Source organism: Macrotis lagotis, chromosome 7 (assembly GCF_037893015.1).
Source record: "Macrotis lagotis isolate mMagLag1 chromosome 7, bilby.v1.9.chrom.fasta, whole genome shotgun sequence".
Taxonomy (NCBI): domain Eukaryota; kingdom Metazoa; phylum Chordata; class Mammalia; order Peramelemorphia; family Peramelidae; genus Macrotis; species Macrotis lagotis.
Window position 1 is genome coordinate 29727400 of NC_133664.1, and position 19854 is coordinate 29747253.

Below are 19854 nucleotides of genomic sequence, written 5' to 3' on the forward strand. Positions count from 1 at the left end.
CCCATTCAGCTGAGCTCAGTTCCAGCCCCCAAGGAGAAACACAAGGCCCAGCAGTTATGCAACCAGGCCCATTTAAAAAAAAAACAAAAAGAAAGAAAAAAAGAAAAGAAAAACCCACTCTGTTTCTTTTACTGCCAGGGCCAGAAATAAAATGGGATTTTAGAGTCTACCTCTCTCTCATCAGGAGACTTTGGATGAGGGGTTGGAACAAGGGAAGGAGAGACAGAGAGAGAGAAAGAGGGAGGTGGACAAGCTGGGGAGGGTGAGAAGGAGGGGGAGGTGGGACCTTGTTTTTCTCCTTTCTTCTCTAATGTCTTACGTCATCCCCATGAAGAGATTATGGCTTTATGAGGTTGTCACCTCTTAGAAAAAAAAAAGAAAAAGATAAACTGGTCTAAAGTCCCTGATGGCTTCAGCTTTGGGAGGGGGGGGGCTTTACCTCGGGGCACCTCTACCCTAACAGATGTCTGATGGTGAGCACTTTATTGTCTTATGGCCACCTCAAATCTCCAGGTCCCTTAATCACATGGGACATCTGTGTTGGCACATTTTTCCATCTCTTTTCTGGGTAGAACAAAGGGTTTGGGGGGGGGGGGTTCTTTCTTGAAGGGTCCTTCCTCTTAAGAATGTTTTAGAACATCAGTACATTTGAATGTCAGTCCTCACTTTACCATAAGAGAGACACTCCAACTAATGAATGCAATTAGATCAGCAGAAGTGATTTGAGAAGGGACCTCTTTCCTCGCCTGGACAGGGAAACCTCTGAGTGGAGGATACTAGATCTGCTTCTCACAATGGCTGGATGGACTAGTCTGGTGAACTTTTTACTCTTTTGTTTTTATTTTTTGTTATGAAGGAGGGGTTCATGGGTGCAGGAGAGAAGAAAGTTAGAGTGAGAAATGAAAAAAAATAATAAAGAGCTAGACATTGCCCTTCCAAGTTTACCCAGACTACCTTCTGATATACATTTGCTTTGGTATGTATATATAAATACAAACATAAATATATATATATATATATATATATATTATATATATAGTGATCAGTAGCTATCATATATGTGTATATGTATATCCATAGTTTTCTTCACACGGGCCCGCCTTGGTGACTGTCTCCAAAGGACATTAGCATCCAGCCATGCTAAATGTGTACAGCTATTTGCCATTATCATTCCCATTTTGCAGATTTGGAAACTGAAGCAGGGAGTAGTTAAGGGACTTGCCTAGTGTCACACAGCTGCTTTCTGAGATTGAATTTGAACTCAAGTCTTCCAAGTTCATTCCTATGTCACAGTGGAAGAGGAGCAACATATTTTTTAAAAGAAAAATATGATGTTAATAGGGTTCTGACTTTTCAGTCTCGGGGAAGAGAGGCCTTTCAATGGCCTAGACCATCGATATACGACTTTATTTCTTCTGACTCAAGAAGGAGCTGTTCTGCAGAATTTCATACTGCTTCTCCTACTTCACAAAAGTTGTTGAGGGAAAAATACTTTGAGACAAAAGGTGGGGGTAAAGGAAGAAACTGGGTGGCGCAGTGGAGAGAGCACCAGCCCTGGAGTCAGAAGGACCTGAGTTCAAATCTGACCCCAGACACTTAATAATTACCTAGTTGTGTGACTTTGGACAAGCCACTTACCCCCACTGCCTTGCAAAAACAAACAAAAAAGGTGGGGTAAAGGACTGAGCGCCGAGCTTAGCAACAGAAAAACCTGAGTTCAGATTCTTCCTCAGATTAAGTGAAGCAGGGCAAATGCCTTCATTTCTCTTCACTTCATAAAAACATAGGTTTCTAGCTCAGAGAGACCTGAGATACTCTCAATTCACAGATATGCAAAGTGATGTCCAGAAAGATGCTCAAGGTCATTTAAGTAGAATTGGAACTTGGGTCTTCTGACCCTTAGCTCCAGGACTGTGAAATGGGGACAATAAAGACCCTCAGCTCAATCTCTTGGGGTTGCTGGGCAGGACTGAATTAATGGTCAGGAAATGCTCATGGAAATCTCCTTTGTGACAGCTTTGAATCTGTGAGGGATGTTAGAAAAGTATGTGGAGGGGTGGGGAGTTGGGAGTTGGGATTGTTGTGGTTAGGCTGTCTCTTTAGAGCATCTTCAAGGAACACCTTCAACTTGGAGACTGTTTTTAGGCAGAAAAAGCAGAGAATGGGAAGAGTTTATGTGAACAGTGACAGAGGACTGAGAGAGAGACAGAGAGACAGAGACAGAGAAAGACAGAAAGAGACAGAGAGAGACAGAGACAGAGACAGAGAGAGAGACAGAGAGACAGAAAGAGACAGAGATACAGAGAGAACTGTCCTTCTGTGAGGGTTGGAGTCTCGCTACTGATGACAGATCATAGGCACTCTCGAGATTCCTTTGTCAAGAGACTTCATTAAAATATTTCAGATGGAGGTTTTATGATGGTCAAAAGGAATATTTGAGGGGCAGCTAGGTGGCTCAGTGGATAGAGCTCCGGCCCTGGAGTCAGGAGTACCTGGGTTCAAATCTGACTTCAGACACCTAATAATTACCTATCTGTGTGACCTTGGGCAAATCACTTAACCCCATTGCCTTGCAAAAAAGCTACAAAAACAAACAAACAAACAAAAGGAATATTTGAAAGCTGGCCCAAAGGGATACCACTAAGGCAGAGGATAGAGCACCAGCCCTGGAGTCCTGGGGGAGGACCTGACTTCAAATCTAACCTAATATACTAGCACTGTGAACCTGGGCAAGTCATTGCTTCAAAAAAAAGAAACAGAAGAAGGGCCAAAGAGCCAGTAGTGACCACATCTAGAGGAGTCAAGGGCTCAGGACCAACTTGGGAAGGTATGGTACAATTAATACCTCAGTTCTCTTGATAGCCCCAGACTTTTTAGGTCCAAAGCTGAAAGGAACCTCAGAGACCAACTAGTTCAACCTCTTCATTTTATAGATGAGGAAACTGAGTCTCAGGGAGAAGAACTTGATGAAGGGGAAAGAATGTAGGATTTGCATTCAGAAGATCTGGCTTAAAATCCAACTTCTCATTATGTGACCCTGGATGAGTCATTTGACTTCCTTAGGCTTCAATTTCCTCATCTAAAACATGATGGAGTTGGACTAGATGGTCTCTAAAGTCCCCTCCAGCTCTAAATGTATGTTTTTATGGACTAACTTCTCCACAGTCACCCAACTAGTTAGTATGAGGGGCAAGATTCCAGAAATCTGTCCATCTGACATACCAACATACTCCTTATAGGAAGAATTTCTGGGGGGAAGATATATGGTGCAGGGAATAGAGCACCAGCCCTGGAGTCAGGAGGACCTGAGTTCAAATCTAGAAATCAGACACTTAAAAATTACCTAGCTGTGTAACTTTGGGCAAGTCACTTAACCCCATTGCCTTGCCAAAAAAACACTCCAAAAAAATGAATATTAAGGGTAACTGTAAAAGGGAAAAGAAGTCACAAGATCCCAGCACCAGAGACTGAACTAGAAGGAGACTTACAGGTGGTCTAGTCCAACCCCTTTCGTTTGCCAGAAACAATCCAAAAACCTAGTAAAAGGAAGTGACTTGTCCAAGGCCACCAGGGTAGCATGGTTCTAATGCAGATCCTCAAATTCTCTTTCCACTATAACAATCTAGAAACAATCTAGAGAATCTGTATAGAATGGGGAAAGGAGGTGTGGGCCCCCACACACACATACACATATCCCTAGATGGTCCCAGACTAAAAAGATCCATTTGTTTAAATGTGCAGCAGTGGTTTAATCCTCCTAGGATTAGTTTCATATGCCTGGGCTGTTTGATGGTTCTGGATTTCTCTGTGCCCTTTATAAAGGAGTAGCAGGACTGGCAATAAAACACCTTTGTTTTCCTTTGCTTTGAAAAACAAGAACAAATTCCTGGAAATGTAAGGACTATTTTTAAAGAATTTTGTTCACAGTAAAAACTAAAATATTCAAGATGAGTAGTATGAGTGGTTTTTTTCCCTGTTACTAATTACCTTTCCACCAGGTTGGGCTTATCTAGTCAAGGAAGGTAGACAAGTCCCACATGAAAGTCATTAAAGTGTCTGTTTTTAAAGGAAAGTCTTCCAATTTAGAAACCATTCTTTTTCTCAATTAAGGCAAATCTCAGGAAAGCTACCCAATAAGGGAGAATTACTTATTGCCCTTAGAATTAAGAGGACCAACCTATCAAATCCCACCACTGAGTCTCTGATGTGAGATTTGGGGCAAGTCCTTTCATTCCCTGGAGCCTTAGCGTCCCCATCTCTAAAACAAGGGAGGTTGGACCAGACATGCCTCTTATGTCCTTTCCAACTCTAGATCTAATTAGATCTTTAGTAAGCTCTTTCTATGTGACATCCTATAATGATGTGCATGAAATTTGATCAGTATTTTCTCTGTTTCTCTTTTATGCTATTGTTAAAATATGACTTTTTTTCAAATAAAAATCTTTTTTTTTCATCTAAGGCTGCCTCACACCACTATCTCTCTGAATGGGGGGAGAGGTAATATGCAGTTGCAGAGCTGTGATTTCTCAGGGTGGGTCATCCCTCATGTGGAACCTTCAACTGCTAAAGAGCAACCTCAGTCTCTGACCACAGCTGTTCATTCCCTCATTCTTAACCCTACCCTTCTCCCAAGTCCCTCTCCAGATCTACTTGCCCTTTCCCTTGTGCCCTCTGGAACTCTGACTCTTTATTAGCAAACTTTGCATGGTAGAACTCTTCCTATATTTCTCCTTCCATCTTCTGGACCCACCTGACTCCCTTAGGATGTCACTGCATCATACCTGGTCATCCTTTCCAGGCTTACTGTTCTTACTTTACAATTCACTTGTCCCAGTAATGACAATGGAATACCCTTTGATCTCTCTGTCTCGGTCTCTCTTTCTGTCTCTGTCTCTCTGTGTCTCTCTGTCTCTCTCTCTGTCTCTCTCTGTCTCTCTCTGTCTCTCTCTGTCTCTCTCTGTCTCTCTGTCTCTCCCTCCCTCCTTCCTTCCCTCTCTATAATTGTGGTTCAATGACTTGCCCAGGGTCACATAGCTATTAAGTATCTGAGAGCAGATTTAAATCCCAAGACTCTTACCCTTGTGCCACCTAGCTGCCTGACAACACTCTCTTAATTGCCTAATTCAATATTCTTTTTTCTCAATCCTCAGCTCCTTGATCTGTTTGTAGCCTTGAACACTGTTGGAAAACTTCTACTTCTGAATAGTCTCTCCTCTCTGGGGCAAGACTTGAACCCAGATCTTTCTAACTTACGGTTGTTTCCAGTTTCTGATAATAATAACGATGATGATGATGATTGTAGGTCATTAAAAATGGTGGAGGAAGACAGGAACAAGTACCTATGATGTGTCAGATACTATGCTAAGTACTTACAAATACTAACTTACTTGATCTTCATAACAACCCTGGAAGGTAGTTGCTAATATTATTCCCATTTTACAGATGAATAAATTGAGGCAGGAAGAGGTTAAGTGACTTGCCTACAATCACACAATTAGTGAGTATGAGCTTCTTGAGAGCAAGGGCCGATTTTTTTGCTTTTCTTTGTATCTCCTAGCCTTAGTCCGAGTCTGGAATATAGTAGGGTCTTAATGACTTCTTGTTTCGCCCTGTCAGGTGTGCTCTCAAGCTAGCCCTGTTCACAGAAGGGTTTTTGTGGGGGTCTGCCCACTTCCACCGTGGCTATGGTGTTGTTGCAGCAAAAGCCTCTATCTATTACCTAGATACATCACAAGCATGATGCTGGACTCACTGTGGGATGGCTAGAGGTGTATAGTGAACCCCTGCCTCCCCTGGAGTGCAAACAAAAGGCCCTTTCTCCTGAGCCTGAGCAATCTCCTCTCCTGAACCTAAGTATCTTTTCAGAGTGGCAAGAGTTTTGGGTTTAAAGCCAAAGGCCCTAGATTCCTGTCCGGGGTCTTCTTCCCCGGACTCCCGAGTGAGCTCCTCAGTGGGCACTGCTTCAGGCGTCCCTGGTGTTTTCCCTCCCCCGGGGATCAGCGAGGAGGGACTCAGGCAGACACTTCTTCAGGAGGCATATGTTTTATTAGGTGCAGAGGGATCCCCCGAATAGCTCAGGGTGATGGCTAATATAGGGGGTTCGTTCTGGGCTGCCACCCCGATCCGCCCCGAGGGCAGGACCTACCACCCGATTGGAGCAATGGACACAGGCCAACCAGGTGAAGCCACTGCTCCCCTTAAGGAACCGTGTCTTCTTTAGATTGGCCTGACCTCACTCTCGGGGAGGTCCTATCCACTCAGGCGGTCAGGGCCGACCCCCGACAGATTCCAATCCCACCTCTCCCATTTGACCTCGGACAGATCGTTTCATGTCTCTTTCAATGGGTTTTCTAGACTAGAAAATAAGAAGGCTGCACAAACAGACTTCAACTTTGGATCCTATTATTTCCATTTTTTTTATATCACTGAATTTCTTTCTGTAATTTTTCCTCCATTCCCTTTTTCTCCAAGGTATCAGCTACTATTCTAAGCTTTCCAAGCTTCTGTTCTCAACTGTTCTATCACTCATTATCTCTTTCTTCTGATCTTTATGTGCTCCAATTCCTATGCCTGTGGGTACTTGGTTCACTGTTTATTCATTCTTTGGATCCCTGGGAGCATCGTCTCATTGTCTGCTATTCTGTACCTAACCTTTCCTAGTCCTCTCTGTTCCATTAACTTCCCCTTTTCAGAAGTGGAAGACTCAAGATGAAGTATTAATTATGGGAGACATTCTAGAAGTCACCTAGTGAAGACACTTGTTGGTTATCCCTCTTCCTCCTCACACAAGGTTTTTTAAGCTTTCCTTGTCCTCAAAACATCAAGAATCTCATGGCCAGGGCTCCCCTCTTTGCACCCAACCCATAGGACCCATTCTCCTTCTTACCAGTATTCTCCACTCCCTTTAATCCTTGCTCACAAAATGGTACACAGGAATCACCTCTGCCTGGGGCCTGGATATCCTACCAAAGGTTGGAACAACCAAGCATTACTTCAGATAGAGAAGAAAAATCTTATGTATGCAAGTATGAAAAGGAAATGGACAAGTTTCAAAAGTTCAGACTTGGCACCTTCAAGTTCCATAAGGAAATGGGACTCATGTCCAAGAACGGTGGGAAAAGGAGCTGAATTTTAAGTCAGAGGATCTTCATGACTTTGGACAAGTCACATATTTTCCTCTCTCTTCCCCTGTTAGAAAAGGATGTTGAATTAAATTGCCTTTAAGGTCTATTCCATCTCTAAATCAATCAATTGGCCAAAAACCATTTATTAAGCTAAGTTTTGAGCCTACCTTACTTCATCTTGTTGAGTCTCTGTTTCTTTATCTGTAAAATGGGGAGAGAGGGAGAGAGAGCCTACATGACTCAAACTACATGACTTCCTTCCAAGCTCTAAATCTATGATGGTGGACTCTGGTTTTGGAATGCTACACACACACACATAATTCTGATTCCTTGTGCATTATCAAATATAAATTGCCCTTGGTTAAATGATGCAATTTAGAATTCCTAAGAACTAAGCCCTTTTATAAGAATGAGTGCCAGGGCTGTGATTGGGCTGTCTTCACTAAGGAATCACTCAGCATTTGGCTTCCAAACAAACTTCTCTTAGCATCTGGGCCCAAACAAGTTCTCCAAATTGTATGACTTGACAGCCAGAACCAGCAAGCTTCCCAAAATGAAATCCATCCTTGGTCCATGGTGCTAATTGTGACAAGAAACTGTGAAGTCTCTTTGTTCCAAAGTCCCGAAGGATAGAATTTGCCCACAGTAAACTAGAAATTTGAGCTGTTCATTCTTTTGCTAAAACTCCATCTCACACAGTCCTTGGAATTTCCAAAGTCATTGGGATCAAATGGAGAGGGGTTGACTTTAGGATCAGGGAGACCTGGATTCCAATACCACCTCTGATAAATATGAATTGTATGATCCTGGGCAGGTCCCTTAATTTCCCAAAGTACCAACTTTCTCTAAGATGCTCAATTTCAGATGAGTTATAATGGGCAAGTGTCTAATCTGTATTGGGAAAGGTAGGTTTCCCTGTGGCAGGTCCCTACCCCATGAAATCATAGCTTCAGAACAGCGCCAAGTAGAATCATTTGAATAGCATCTGAGGTCTTTAGAGTGCTTTGCTTACTGTTTGTCTTTTGAGCAGGAACATGGTCAAATAACTTTAAAATCATGAGGTTAGATTAAATGCTTTTTAAGAGTCCTTCAAGTTCTGAGTCTTTGAACCCTGGTATCTCTGGGATTATTATCCCCATTTTACATAATAAGAAACTGAGGATTGGGGATGACTAGGTGATGCAGTGAATAGAGCACTGGCCCTGGAGTCAGGAGTACCTGAGTTCAAATCCCGCCTCAGACACTTAATAATTACCTAGCTGTGTGGCCTTGAGCAATCCACTTAACCCCATTGCCTTGCAAAAACCTAAAAAAAAAAACCTGAGGATTAAGGAGAGCAAGTGACTTGTCACGGTCACACATATTTGACAAGGGTGAAGTTTCCAATCTGGACAGGGAACTGTCCAGAGCTCTGTATGACATTTAAGATGAATGACATGAGTAGGAAGGATTGGGGTTTTCTTTCTTGCTCAAAATTCACTTGGCAGATGCTTCTCTTCTAGAGAGATCACAAGAGAAATATCTGTGGGTCTTTCAGATTCTTTTTGCAAGAAAAAACTATGGCACTTGACAGATGGACATGAGATCATCTGGGCTATGTGAAATCAGTGGGTGATACCACTTAGAAGGTCCTCCAGTCAGAGTCATGAAAAGGCAAAAGGACAAAGAGGGAGGGAGGCATGCTGGTCTTAGCAGATCAAGTCAGAAGATATCTCTTTAGCAACATGAAATTCCTACAATCCTTTTCTTGTGAAGCCTAAGGCACTTTAGAACTTTAAAGTTACTGATATAGAAATATAAAGACAGAATTACAGTCAGACAGGTAGGCAGACAGACAGACTGAATTAGAAAATTAGAAAGATAGAAAATAGACAGGCAAGATAGACTAGATTAAAAAGATAATAGACATAGATAGATGAATGACTTGATGGATGCATAGATGGACAAACTAGATTAGAAAGTAGACAGACAAACCAGATAAGAAGGATAAGAAGACAGAAAGATAGAAAGACAGATAGACAGACAGATAATAGAGAGAAAGAAAAACAGTCGATCTAAACAGGATACAAATACATGTATATATAGAGAGAAATAGATACATAGAAATACATGAATGGATAGATAGGTAGATGGATGGGGAGAAACAGAGAGGCGAGGCGGAGAGAGAGGGAGATCCTCCTAACTGTTATAAGAAAAATCCTAAAGCAATATGAGAGATAGTGGTGCCAGGAAGAGCTAACTTCAAGCCACTGGTATTATCATTATATTATCTGTCTATTTATCCATCCATCTATTCTAGTCTATCTAATCTGTCTATCTGTCTTCCTATCTATCTATCTATATCTATCTATCTATCTATCTTTTTATCTATCTACTCTGTAATTCCAGGTAGGTCATTAAAACTCCCCAGGAAATGTTCTAAAACTCTTAGAGGCAGTATAGTATAATTTAGTCATTAGATTCTTATGATACAGAGGCTATCTTCAAATCCTCCCTACTCTGAATTTTAGGAGCTATGTGATGTTAGGAATGCATCTCTAGGTTCATTTTCTTATCTGTCGGTTTTATTTTCTTACCTATAAAACAAGGATATTGCTTCACTAGTACTTTCTGCTCTTAGACCTGGAATGTAGAAGGCATCAAGTTTGACCACTGGCATAATAAAATGAGAGCAGAACTCAGAATCAGGAATCAACCAATCAACAAGCGTGTAATTAGTACCTCAAGGGGCCCCAGGAGGCTCTGTCATAAAAGCTGTAGAAACAAAATCAACTAAAGTCCTTCTCTGTACGGAATTTAATTATATGTAAGAGAAACAAATATGGCGTGAATACAAAACAAACACCCATCCACAAGTTTGGGAGGGCATCGCCCGTGAGGCTTGGTCAAGAGGGGGTTTGTGTATATGGTGGAACTTGAGCTGAGTCTTAAAATGATCGTGTTTCTCAAACAGCATTTATTTGGGTGAGGGTTGTGTTTTTTATAAAGTAGAAGTGAGAGAAAGAGCATTCCAGGCATGGGGGAGGTTGGTACAAAGACATGGCAATGGGAGATGTCCTTTATGAGTAAAAAGGCCAGTTTCCTTGCATGATAGGCTGCAGAGAGGGCTGTAATATGTCATAAAGCTGGGAGGGTGGATTGGGACTAGATTGTAAAGGGCTTTAAAAGCCAAAGGGTTTGTATGTGATCTTTGAAACAATAGAGAAACATTGACATTTTTTGAGTAGGAGGATGACATGGTTAGACTTTCACTTAAGGAAAAACATTTTGCCATCCATGGGGAAGATAGATTGGAGACACTTGAGGTAGGGACAGTAATTAAGAGACTATTGTTATAGGAGCAGCTAGGTGGCACAGTTGCATAGAGCACCGGCCCTGGACTCAGGAGTACCTGAGTTCACATCTGGCCTCAGACACTTAATAATTACCTAGCTGTGTGGCCTTGGGCAAGCCACTTAACCCCACTGCCTTGCAAAAACCTAAAAAAAAAGAGAGAGACTATTGTGATAGTCTAGGCAAGAGGTAACCCCTGAATTAATGAATATCCTGATGAGTAGTAAGAATGTGATAGATTTGAGAGATATTGTGAAAGTAAACATGGCAGATTTAACAAAAATCAGTTTTGCAGTATGAGAGATAATTGAGGTTAATATTCAAGATGAAAATCTGGTTGACCAGAGGAAGAAAAAGGGAAATGCTGAGTCTGAAAAGAAAGATAAGAGGTTCTGTGTTGGACATGTTAAGTATGTGATCTCTACAGGACCTCTGTTTGGAAATATCCAATAAACTTCTAATAATGCAGGACTGGTGCTCAGGAGAGAGTTTGGGTCAGAATGTATAAATCTGTAAAACATCTGCATAGAGATGACAGTTATGCCCATAAAATCATCAAGCAATAAAATACAGAGACAAGAGGAAAGGACTTAGCACAGAGCCATACGATACTCTACAGATAGAGGTCATGACACAAATGAATGTCCAACAATGAAGTCTGTTGGTCAAGAAAGGTCAGAAAAGAACTAGTGGAGAGTAGTATCAGGAAAACCCAGAGATGAGAGAAATAAGAAAATCATCAACAGTCTTATTTCCCTAGAGAAGTCAAGAAAAGAACATCAGGGGGCGGCTAGGTGGCGTAGTGGATAAAGCACCAGCCCTGGAGTCAGGAGTACCTAGGTTCAAATCCGGTCTCAGACACTTAATAATTACCTAGCTGTGTGGCCTTGGGCAAGTCACTTAACCCCGTTTGCCTTGCAAAAAAAAAAAAAAAAACCTAAAAAAAATAAAGAAAAGAAAAGAGCATCAAATTTGAAAATTAAGATTATAGAACAGTTTCATTTGAGTAATGAGGTCAGAAGCTAGATTTCAGAGGGTTTGGAAATGCTTAAAAAGGGATACCAAGTATTGATAGATTTTTTTAGGAACTTGGTTGAGAAAAGCAGTAGAGACATGGGACAAAAGCTTGAGGGATCTAGTAGGATCTAATGAAAAAAATGTTAAGGATGGAAAAGACTTTGAGCATATCTATAGGCATCAAGGTAAGAACTAAGAGATCAGGTCTGAAGTTTAAAGAGAGAAGATGGTTGAAGTTGCATTCTAATGAAGAAGATACGGGTTAAAGAGTACTTTAGAAAGGAGGTGGCCTGAAAAAGGAGAAATTCTATTATAGATCAGAGACAGAGGAGAGAGAATAGGTGACTGTCAAGAGGTTCTGAAATGAAGAGAAGATGACTTCATTGAGCCAATGTCCACAACTGAGAGGATGGAAGAGGGAGAGATCTGGGAGGATTATGCAGACAAGTCCTTTAGAACAACCTCTCTGGGCAATGGCATAATAAATCAATTAGGGAGGGACAAAAGATTGCCTTGGCACAGTGAAGCCCAAGGTGTGGTTTGATAACCTCAGTTCATAGGTGATAAAGTCATTTTGACTGCAGAATGTAACTCAAGGTTTCCTGACTCCTGGTCCAACACTCTCTCTACAACACCTCCTAGCTTCCCTTCATACTCCATGAGCTAAAATTTCAGTTCTCAGTAAAAATAAAATTAGTTTCTAGCTCTTCCACCAAGATTCTAGTATTGGAAAGGAAAATTTTTAGGATCCAGAAAACTTAAAAAAGAAGCATGAAAAGAAAAATAGAGAGGAAAGAAAAATCCCACCCTACAGTTTCCTGCTACCTGCCTGGGCAGAGACTCCAGAAAAGTTGTTTTTACAGGGTGTCCAGTAAAAGCGAGGTACTACTTGCTCCTACATGGATGTTTTTCTGCCCTGTCTGTCTTAGTTTCCTATGAAAATATAAATATTTTGGAGACCATCTGTTTGGATAAGCTATGCTTGTTGAGTGGTTCTTCCTATTTCAGTGGACCCTGTTTACTGCCTCTACACAGGCCTCTAAGACTTGAGGGTGTTTTGATTCATTTACTCAACAGCTATATATTAAATAAGTCAGTGAAGAGTCTTGGAAAGATCACTGAGCATGGAATCAGGAGAGACTTGGGCTTGAATCCTACCTCTGACTTGATTGTAGGCCATGGGCAAGTAGGCTCACTTTATTTTCCTCAGCTGTAAAATGGGAATAATAATTCCTATCTCTTAGGATTGTTATGAAGCTTCAAATGAGATTATGCACATTGGATACTATATAACTGTTGCTTATTTTTATTAATATTAATAAGGGTCTCTTTGATCTGAAGCACTGTGTAAGTGATAGGAGAGATATACTAATATAATTAGTTCCTTATCTGTTATTTCAGTTTTCAAACTTGAAATAATTCCCCAAGTTTCCAAGCACAAGGAGAAAAAAGACTAAGTAGAGAAAATAGATGAATACCAACAGTGTAGTTGAAATTTTTGAGACCCATTGACCAATGTTCAAGTAGTGAGAAGTAAAATTTCATCTTTCACCAGCAACAAGAGGACCAGTATCAGTTTCAAGAGAGCCCTGTTCCCAAACTGTTCCTTATATCAAGTGATTATATCCAGATGATGATGATGATGATGATGATGATGATGATGATGATGATGATGATGATGTTTGTCCTTCAATCTCAAAGAAGACCATGACATCAGGGAGGTGATGCCATGACAAGGACATGAATTGAATTTGAGTAAGGGCATGCTGTGTTATGTCACCAGTCTCACTTTATTCTCAAAAGCCATCTGGATCCAGTGACCAGATATGAATCAGGATGACTGGAGATAGCCCCAGATGCCAAGCCGTCAGAGTTAGTGACTTGTCCAAGGTCGCACAGCTAGAAAGTGTCAAATATCTGAGGCCTGATTGAATGCCCATCCTCCTGACCCCTAGGCCAGTGCTCTATCCGCTGTGCCACCTAGCTGCCCTGATTAGGTACCAAGAATGTATATGACTGTAATCTTTCAAGTGTATGTTGGCTTATATTCTTTTTTCAGGTGTTAAGTACCATAAGTAAAACTAGTTCCAGAAGTAGCTTGCATATGTGTGTTTGGATGTAAGCATATGCATGTATATGTATGTGAGATGTATATAAATGCATACATTTTATATATCTCAATGTATGTGTGTATATATATATACCCATTACTATGACTGTTACTATTCATTTGCTAAAATGTCATTAATTGGTGGCCATTTAGTCAAAGATAGATCACACTTTTTTGCATTCTGATCTGTCCTCTTATCAATCCTTCACAGTGGTCCTAAGAATCATCCTAATGTACATAACACTTCTTTGTTCAAGAACATTTTTCTTTAAGTTTTTGCAAGGCAAATGTGGTTAAGTGGCTTCCCCAAGGCCACACAGCTAGGTAATTATTAAGTGTCTGAGACCGGACTTGAACCCAGGTACTCCTGACTCCAGGGCTGGTGCTTTATCCACTACGCCACCTAGCCGCCCCTTTGTTCAAGAATTTTGAATGCATTCCTATAACCTCTAGAATAAAATTCAATCTCTACAGGTTGGCAGGGAGAGCCCTAAACTTGGACTTCTATCCCCTACCACCATCCCTTTGTACAAGCTGATGGGCATGTCTGAAGTTCACTCCTTCACCTCCCTAATCCTTAAGCTCACGTCAGCTCCTATGGAAACCCTGTCCTTATGACTTGGGTCAATTGAATGTGATAAGAGAGAATTGAAAGTCATTTCATCCATTCTGATATTTCCACAATTTAACAAGAATTTATTACATACCTTTATTACATCCCTTCTGTGGACAGGACACTGCCAGGAGATAGGGTATCTCTAGGTATCCCTTATATGAAAATGTGCTCTATAGTACCCCCCCTCATGGAATTACCAGTCCAAGCAAAGGAGAGGCTTCTCTACCTTGTGTGCTGTAGCAGAGGAAGACAGAAGCAAGGCAAAGAGCCATGTGAAGAGAAGGTGACTGTGTTGTCGTAACTGACTAGAGAAACCAAGAAAGGCTTCACCAAAACAATGACATCTTCCTTAAGTTTTTAAATCTGGGTTAGACTGCAGATAAAACATAATAGGAAGATGAGAGGGAAAGGGAACCCAGATGGGGAAGGTGCTCTTGAGATGACAAGAGGCAAGAAGACTGGGGAGAAGATGAAGGAAAAGTCCAGAGAACAGGATAAGGAGGAAATGAGGTGAGATGGGTTGTGAAACTGGTCTTGGAGGCAAGGGAATCACCAGTCTGGAGAGGGAGATCTCAGGGCAAAGGTTTCAAGACAGTACAGGTATTCTGGAGTAGAGTCTTTAGGATCATCCTGGTTCATGCTTCTTCTTACAATTAGGTATTTTTGTCCATGGGGAATATCAAAGATGAACAGAGGAGCTCACATTGAGCTCAGGGCAAGGGCCACTTTTCCCTCTAAAATCTGAAACCCTCTGAAATGTAGCTTTCCTGAAAAGGAGAGAAGGTGACCCCAACATTCTAGGGAGCCAGATGAGAATGTAGAGACCATCTTGCTCCATGTCATGGGGTTAGTATGCTAGAAAGAAACCTATACCAAAACTCCAACCTCCATCCTAGCAACATCTCTATTCATATTCACATTTCAGGGTCTGGTCTGAAATTGGATTATTGTCTGAATGGATGGGCAATTGAAGTGTCATTTTCCTCATTTTGCAATGAATGCTATTGGTTCAAACAGGGGAAAATACCTGTATTAAGATCCATAACCTCTTAGAATTCTACCACAGGCATGAAAGTTCATCTTGCTTAAAGCCAAATTATGAAACCCAATGGGTTAAGGAATAGTGTGGGGGCTAAAAAGCAGATTTCTCTGGACTGCAAAAAGTCTAAGTGAAAGATTTTTGTGAAAATCATAGGGGAGGGTGGAGTGGCAAGAGGGTCAATCAGAATACAGTTATAGAAGCAATATATCTTCAGAATGCACTAAAAGACAATCATTTAAATCTCTATTTGCTTTGCCGAAGAAGAGGTTTTTTTATATATAATAAGCCCAAGATATCACCTAAAGGTCAAGCCTGCAGAAATGACAGAAATTGTTGCCCTTTAAATGAAAAGGGAGAAAAACGTCCAAATATTCTTGGCTAAAAAAGGATGGATTGGAAATTGTATGTTTCCCCTTCTATTCCATTTCCATGGACCCAGAAAAGGAGCCAAATGAAAATGTCTTGCTAACATTTAGATTTCAACAGCGATATTAATTTTTTTCAGGAATTTTCAATTGGGTTGGTTTCCAAGGAAACTCATGTCTGTAGGAGGATGAATTTAATTTGTTAAAACTATTGCTAAAATTTCAGGACATGATAGACAGTCCTGGTAGTCTAAGGTGGTATCTTGTCTATTGTTCTAGTCATGGATGGGACATTTCTATCATTTTTCAAATTCCTTTTGAGATAATCATCCAATTTTTTTTATTCAAAGCAATTCAATCCAGTTTTACTCAAAATTCAGTTACTTAAATTCAATTTGATTTAACAAGCTTAGTAAATGGGAGGCACTGACCAAGGTGCTGAGGATATAAATAGAAACAAAAAAGTCCTTGCCCTCAATGAGCTTACTCAAGGGATTCAACATTTTTCACAGCTTTTTTCCTATAAGTCCTTTTTATATTTGAAATAAGATGGGATACAACTGGTCACATGAGCTTTGAATATCAGGATGCCAAATCTAATCGAATATTTTCTTCTAGTTCCCATTTTTAGAAACCCTACATACTCACTTATCTAATTTCATGTTACAGGCTTTTGATAAACACTGTTCTAATCAAGATGGAGCAGAAAGTCCATTTCTCTTTTTCTATTTGTATTCTCAGTATTTGGCACAAAGTAGATACTTAAATATTTTTCTGCAGCATGGCATTCCACCAGTCACTTTCATACATTTGCTCAGGTCCCCATGTCTAGAACACTCTCCCTTCTCAACTGCCCCACTTAGACATCCCTTGATTCCTTTGAGATTCCCAGTGTTTCCCTCTCCTTGAAAATTTTCCTGATCTTCTCAGTTCTTAATGCTCTCCTTCTCAAAATTACCTTGTAGAAATTTTGTGTTTTCTTATGCAGGTACCTGCTGTAGAGTTCCAACAGATTATAAACCCCTTGAGGACAGGGACTCATTCACTGGCATCCCCAGCGCTGGTACCATATCTGACCCATAATAGGCATTTAATATATGTTGACCTAATGTCATTGATGTTGTTGGGCATCCCATGTACTAAGAATTTCTTGTCTCAGTTAACAAAGTCCAGTTGTGTTCACTTCTTGAGTTTGATGAAATAACATTGCCTTTGAAGGAAACCAAGTATTCTACAAAAAATAGAGGTGAGATGGGATGGGGCTGTGTTCCAGACAGATGGACAATTCCTGCAAAGACTTGGTGGTGGGATATGAAGTGTTGAATTGGGAACAGCCAAGAGACTAACTTGGCTGCAAAGTAAAAGAAAACTAGAAAGATAGGCTAGAGGCATACAGTGAATGGCTTTAATGCCAAGCTGAGGAATTTATATTTGGTCCTAGAAGAAACTGGGAGCCATGGGAGTCATAGTGGCATAAACTTGGAACTGGAAAGATCTTAGAGGCCACCAGTCCAATTCCCTTAGTTGACAGATGAGGAAACTGATAGCCAGAGAAACCAAGTGACTTGCCCAGGGTCACAAAACTGATAAGTGTTTGAGCTGGGATTTAAACCCTGGTCTTCCTAACTCCAAGTCCATTCTATCCTCCATTCTGTCTTCTTGAACAAGGAAGTACAGTGATCAATTCTGTGCTTTGTGAATAAGATTTTGGCCACTGTGTGAGGGATGAAGGAGAAACTAGAATCTAGGAGTCTAATCAGGAGGATGTTGACAAAATCCAGACAAGAAATGATATCGGTCCAATGGGTCAGTGGAGAGCAGGAAACAGATAGCAACTCAAAAGAAATGAACCAGAACCTTCCAAGCATTCAAAAATTTTCTACTAAGTGTTCTTATATCATAAGTGAAATTTAATTTAATGCATTCTGGAAGATGATGTTTAAGGTCCATGGAACTGAAATTGTGTTAGGAAATATTTGCTCTTGATTCATTAAAAACCATGGAAGTTAGTTTGGTTATGTAATGGAAAAAAGACAAGAATTCACTTGGGACTGTAATGATCTGAATCATGTTTCATTAGCATTATTTTTTCAATTAGCAATTTTTTTTCTTATTGAGATGACAATGATGGCAGATTTGTTTCAATTGAATTCAACAAATGTGTGTTAAGTGCTTGCCAAGGATAAATTTATTAGGTGCTGGACACTATGCTAAGCTCAGAGGTTACAAATACAAGCTATCAAAACTGCTGCTGCCCTCTATGAGCTTATATTCTAAAGGGAAAGGAAATATATAGAGGAAAGTTGAAAAGGGGAGGAAGGGAAACATGCAGGACAATATGGGATACAGCACTCTGAATAAAGTGTTGAGAGCAAGATAAGACCAAAAATGACCCATCAGGGATCAGCAATAGAGTCCAGGTGACTCATAGGAAGGAAAAGAAAATGGTGGACCTAGTAGGGATGGCATAATGGGAAACAGTCTTAGAGGTAGTTTAGAGAACTAGGCTCAGAAAAAATTGAACTACCAGAGATGAGGGCCCTAGAACTGGAGGTCAGGTTAACAAAAGAGAGGGGGTGGAGGTGATGGTCTAAGGAGAGGAAGAATGGCATGGAGTGGGCCGCCAAGAAAATAACAAATCTGTCTCTTCCCATAAGAAGTTTTCATTCTACCTGAATCTACAGACATGAAAACAGATAAATAGAAAAAAGTGATTTGTGAAAGAAGAAATAATTAATAAATGGGGGTTTAGAAAATATTTGAAGTAGGCAAGTGCACCTAAGCCATACTCTGTAAGAAGCTGGGGAGTGAATGAAGTAGAAATAGGAAGGGAGACATTGCAGATATAGAGAACAACTGTGTACATGTCTGGAGTCTAGTGATGATGTATTATGTCTGTAAAATAGCTAACAGGCCAATTCAATTGGGATGAGAGTACATGAGGGAAACTAGATGACATAAGAATGGAAAGGTAGGTGGGAGCTATATTATAGAAGACTCTAAACACTAACCTAAAGAGTTTGTATCTTATCTGAGAGCCAATGAAGATTATTCATCAGAGAGATGCCGTGATTCCCTTTAAGAAAAGAAATTTAGTAACAATGTGTAAAGGAATTGGAGAAAGAAGAACCTGGAATTCCCAAAGTTCAGTTAGGAAATCATTGCAATAGTGCAGGCAAGAGAGAAAGAGGCAGAAATGAGGTGACCATAAAATGAGTGGAGAGAAGGAAATGGATCAAAGAGATATCAGGGAGATGACCAAATCAACAAGACTTGGCAACTGATTGAATATGGGCAATGAATTCTCATAATGTTATTTTATATGAGTCATCACCAGCTTTGTATTTATACAGCTTTATTTTGCCCTAGCTCCCAAAGCCCTTTCTGACTATTATCTAGTTCATGAAAAGTACACAAAAGCACCATATGTCTGAATAATTTGCCCATGGTCTTACGAAATATCAGTGGGAGCTGAGAACAGTCAAGGAGGGAGACCGTGGGCTCCCTGGCTATGGCTGTAGACATTAAGTAACATTCCCAGGCTCCATTTGAAATGGCATATGCAAAAGGAACCCTAAAATACTACATATTGTCTGCCAAGTCCATCAGTGAAGTTTAGGTGTAGCAACTTAAATCATCTTAAAACAATGAGTCACAAATGGAAAACACACGGATTCTGAGATAGAGGTTGAAATCAGTCAACATGTTATTGAACAGTTAACAAGATAGAATGGCGAGGAATAAATAAACATGGAACAGGGAACAGTCTGTCTTCTTAACAGCATCCTAAGAACATAATCCCCCACACTGCCTGCCCTCCCCCCGCCACCATGTTTGAGATGACTAAATGGTGGACAGTTCAACAGGGATGAATGATGGAACCAACAGGAGTCACCACATGCCACAGTTTTGCTCAAGCCAAGCACCATATGTGAGCTTGGGAGCACATGGGAATGAACAGCAAAGAGATCCTTGTAAAACTTCACCATGGGAATTCCAATATCATGCTGTTCAGAAACATGCACAAATGCTGAGGAAGGTTTACTGTAACAGTCTGATGGCCAGAAATAGCTCTCCTCTCCTTCATTCATTCATACAACAAACATTTTTCAGGTCATAATACATAAAACAAATAAGTCTGAATAACTAAAATATATGGTAAGCACAATTATGCTTTTGCTTTGTATTAGAGACACTGGATTTAAGAAAACTCAGATTTTGATCAAAGTAGAAATCTTTATTTAGCA

At 40.5% G+C, this 19854-nt stretch overlaps 1 protein-coding gene across 12 annotated transcripts in view; it reads left to right on the forward strand.

Moving 5' to 3' along the window:
- Positions 1-19854, forward strand: part of THRB (thyroid hormone receptor beta) — a 425807-nt gene that overhangs the window by 347894 nt on the left and 58059 nt on the right. The window lies entirely within an intron of this gene.